Below are 4676 nucleotides of genomic sequence, written 5' to 3'. Positions count from 1 at the left end.
CTGTGTACGAGGTAATCCCCAGAAATCCATGGTCGGGCCTAATTGTTACAGTGTATCAACTTACTCCGGAGATGTAACAAGTTGTTATTAACAACTTAGCCCTTCTATTTCAGTTTAACACGCCATGTCTTGAAATTACAAAAGGAAGACTACAAGGAGGAATATCTCTCCTGATGTCATGGAAAGAGCCGCCAGAAAGTTGTGGATGAAAAGAAATCATTACGGGATGTTGCCGTAAAACAGCGCATAGTGGATGAAATAAACGAACCGAAATCATGGAAGCAGCCTCGCAGCAAGCAAGTCGCCGATTGGAAATGCCTTGTCTGCTCAGATTGGTATTCTGACTCCCTTCCAGGTGAAGAATGTATGCAATGCATGATCTCTGAAGACTGGGCACACACTAACTGTACCAGGACGACTCCGACTAGATGGCACATGTAACAATGAGGGAATTGGCTGATGAGGACTCTCGGTATCACAGTTAGGATATGAGTAGGTTTAAAGCACAATTAATTAATTAAAATAATACTTCCTAGATGCAATAAGCAGGAGACGTTCATCTTAAAATTGTTTGTGAACATAATTCCGAGATATTGACAGTTGTAACAAAGTACACCAGTAAGTGTCACAAGGTACCCCGCACTCGGGGAAAATTGTTACATCTGACACCACCTCATTAATTACAACCTGTCTTATTAATGTTATGTAATTTCTGTTTTTTTTTCTTTTAGCTGGTGATAACAATAAATAGAGATGTTTTACTAATTAAATCTGAAAAGAAACTTTAGTCGTGTTCATTTATGTGGGTGCCAAGACAAAAAAAAAGGAAAAAAATTAACAACCAGATCCTATAATCTTCATGTGACTCGTGTTGTTTGCGTTACGGAAAATTGTCCTGGCAGTTTACTATCTTGGCTTATATCGCACGCTCGGTTACTAGGAATCACGATAAATTAACAACCTTTCGTATTTTCTCTTCCCTTTTATGACCACATTATCGTGTTTACATGGTACGACAGGGGATCAAGCATGGAGATTTTGATTTATTTGAGTTATAAGTCCTTAAGAAATGAATTTGCCATCATACATCCTGTAAGCTATAGCCGCTTAAACGTTCTGGTACGACTTATGATTCAAGATCCCAAGGCTTTCCGACAGTTAACTGGGCAGCGCTACGAACATACTCAACGCACTTTACTCACAGATATGAAACACCTAATTTTATATAATTCAAATATGCGCCATGCCTGTACGATGTTTATACCTTCTAAGTTTCAATTGAGTGGGGCCTGCTTTGCCGTTCTTCTGTTAGGCCGATACAATAAAGTATCAATCATGTCCTTGCATCGATTTGACGTTCTTACAAGAGTTTATTGATGTGCAAGGAATTATAACACCATACAAAATAGGTGTCTCGATGATTTTCTGCAAAGTTGAAATTGTTATATAAAGACATGAAAAGCCAACGGCGAGACAACTCATATTTTCATATCTTGTATATCCAGATTAACATTAGATTACAGGGAGAAATCGCCATAACTGCTATAGAAGATAACATAAGCAGTGTATGTTTGACATTTTACTCTCAATCTAATACGTTCTTGGATATGAAGTATTTTTGAATTACGTCAGATTAACACTCTAGTGATTCCACAACGAGAACCGAAATTCGTGTTTGAGATTCTTCGCAGCTGATCAAACTGATATAGCATTCAATTTTACTTCAACAATCATTATTATTATTGGAATGAAGATTACAAGCGTGTTGGATACAGTACTGTAATGCAATAGAGCACAACATATGGTTATAAATCCCTAGATTTATTTATACATAATTGACACTGTGTTGGCACCCTCGAAAATTTTGCCTGGCTATCAAATTTTTGTTCGACTATGTAAATAAGCTATATCAATTTCATGTCCTGTGTAGATTTTAGTAAGTTGTCACCCACAACTATTATCGGCAGTTTGGGAGAAAGAAGTTGTGCCAATACTGATAAATACTGAAATAATTATGGAACAGCCTCTGGCCTGTTCAATTGATATTTCAATCTGCTAAATAGACTTGGTGGACTTAATTTCAAACTGAGACCAAATAAATATGGATACGTCTCCATATATTTATTCATAAGATATGCAACCGGTTATTGGAATCCATTGAATGATGATGTTCAACATAAATTTTACAGTGAATACATTCAGTATGTACAATAATGGTGCTCAACATTATGGTTGTTCAATCTTTTACTGTTCTTTAACAAGTTCAACCTGAATGTAGTGGACAATTTTACTCAAGATAATAACAAAACCAAAAGTTTTGATGATCTAGTCTAAACTTGAACTTCTATTCTTGCTTTCATTTAACTGATATTTAAAAAGCATTTCTAAAGCATTTCGACTAAGATTGTATTCGTTTTTCTTGCCTGTCATTGTTATATAGATTCAGCTCAAGTTGAGCAGGTCTATAATACAGAGAACTATTAATTGCGAGCCCATCTCATCTGTTGTTCCATATAAACCTGCTTTACATTGGCCTCTCAACTCCTTGATAGAGGCGTAGTTATGCCGTTTTGATATATGTCATGTATTTGTTATTATTAGACCTCGTAGAGACCATCACACTCTAAGTCTGACCACAATCGACTTCTTCCAAAAGACAGAAAAATCAAATGCAACGAAAAAGAAGAAACGGCCCTAGTACATTTATTGGATTTTAGTTGTTGATCGCGAAAGAATGAAGGCCAAAATTTACCTAAGCAAGATTTGAACTTAATGGTTGGAAAACCAGAACGATTACCACAAAGCAATCTGTCCAACGTTTTAATGATTCCACTAAACATTTACCAATCCATATATACCATAGTGTACCTTACTGTAGAACGCAATGCGCACGAAGTGATGAATCGAATGGAGTGTAATGCAATAGGCAGAGCATGTTATACTCTCTCCAATATCTTGTCTGTTTCTTTACATACGTAGATTTGGAATTTAGCTTAAGGGGAAGGGGTTTAGGTGAACATAGTCATAATGGAACATTTTTTGTTCCGTTGCCCATATTACTGATGATGTGCTTCTTTAAGCAGTGTATGACGAAAATACGGTTATGGAAGTTACTTTTGCGTGCAGATATTTCCTGTTTGTATCTGGTTTACATCTGGAGTTTATTTAAGTAAAAAATCTTAGGTTACTGTAACTCCTCTACATGTGTTTATATCCCTGTTTACTTTTTATATTATGACTTCTTTCTGTGTTGTGAATATGGAAGATCGGTTATATGCAATTTCTAGTACTTTTCTTTTCTGTTAGAGTGCCATGCTTATGTTGTTGAGTGAAGGTTGGATGCTTTTGATGTTCCTTGTGTTGTTTATCAGAGTGATACCCAATTGAGTAGGTGCTCCTTAAAGTGCATAGTTATTCATTTGTAGTTTGTATGTGATTGATGTAGAGTTGCAATTGTCGTGCAGTTGTCGCTTGAAACGTCGGGTAATGAGAATGTCTTACAGAAATGAGATTGTTTATTTTGTGTAAAAATGCAATAAGATATAAGTTTAAAATAACTGGAGAAATTGCAGGTTCACAACATTTCGAAAGTTTTGCGTCTTTTAAAGACGTGACATCTGATTTGTTGAAGTAATCGCGTATTCTATTTTTTAGATTTATAAGTATTTCATGGTTTTAATCCGTGTTATCCGTGTGTTAGTTAATAATGAGAATTTCTAGGATTGCTTAAGATGTGCATAAGGGTAGAGTCGATAGGTCTATGCGGTGATATTTTAGTTGTATTTTATTAGACGAGTACCGTCGGCGTTCCAATAATGTTGACTTCTGTCCGCTTCTACATTCTAAGGAATTAACAGTATTGAGACAAGACGTTTAAGCTGGAGGTAAATGAGATAATTCCTTCAGACAATAAATGTTTCACAAGTATATCAGCAGCATTTGTAATGTAGTCTGTATATTTGTAATAAAGTCAGGTCTTCATGTATATTTATGGTGCAAGTGAAGGGAAATGCTTTCAGTGATTCACATTTAGCTTATAGACACGGACTGATATTAACTAGTTGGGATATTAAGTTCACTATTATTCAACTGGTAAATGTAGATTGAATAACACATTTAGTACGACGTCGGTGCTTAAACATGACCTAAGTGTATAAGATTTCTATTAGAATACTGACAGCTTTCTCCACACATACATCAACTTGAGCTGTTATATTAGCTCTTTCTTATTAACAATTTTATTAAGGATTATAATTGCATCTGTACACGAATATCGTAAGCATATCATTAAAGATTAAGTGGGCAATCGTATATAAATTTTAGTTTAATTGTGTAACAACATTTTAATATGGAATACAAATGACTCCTTAAATTATATTAAAAGATAAAATGACGTTGAATAATGCATATATTGGTTTACACACGATCAGGAAAAATATTCTTCATTAGTTGCCTGAAACAAGGAGCTAAAAATAATCATTTTCCTCCAATATCTCACAATCTATTTCATCTTCCATAAATGGATTTTTACTTTCTAATTTCCGGAAGGATATGTCTTTTTAGTCGATAAGAAGTGTAAACATATCTGATTTTATATATATATATATATATATATATATATATTATATATAAACAAATATTTATATATACAAATATATATATATATATATATATAT

The sequence above is a fragment of the Octopus bimaculoides genome, chromosome 3 (genome assembly GCF_001194135.2).
Source record: "Octopus bimaculoides isolate UCB-OBI-ISO-001 chromosome 3, ASM119413v2, whole genome shotgun sequence".
Lineage (NCBI taxonomy): Eukaryota > Metazoa > Mollusca > Cephalopoda > Octopoda > Octopodidae > Octopus > Octopus bimaculoides.
Note: the sequence above shows the minus strand (reverse complement) of the source record.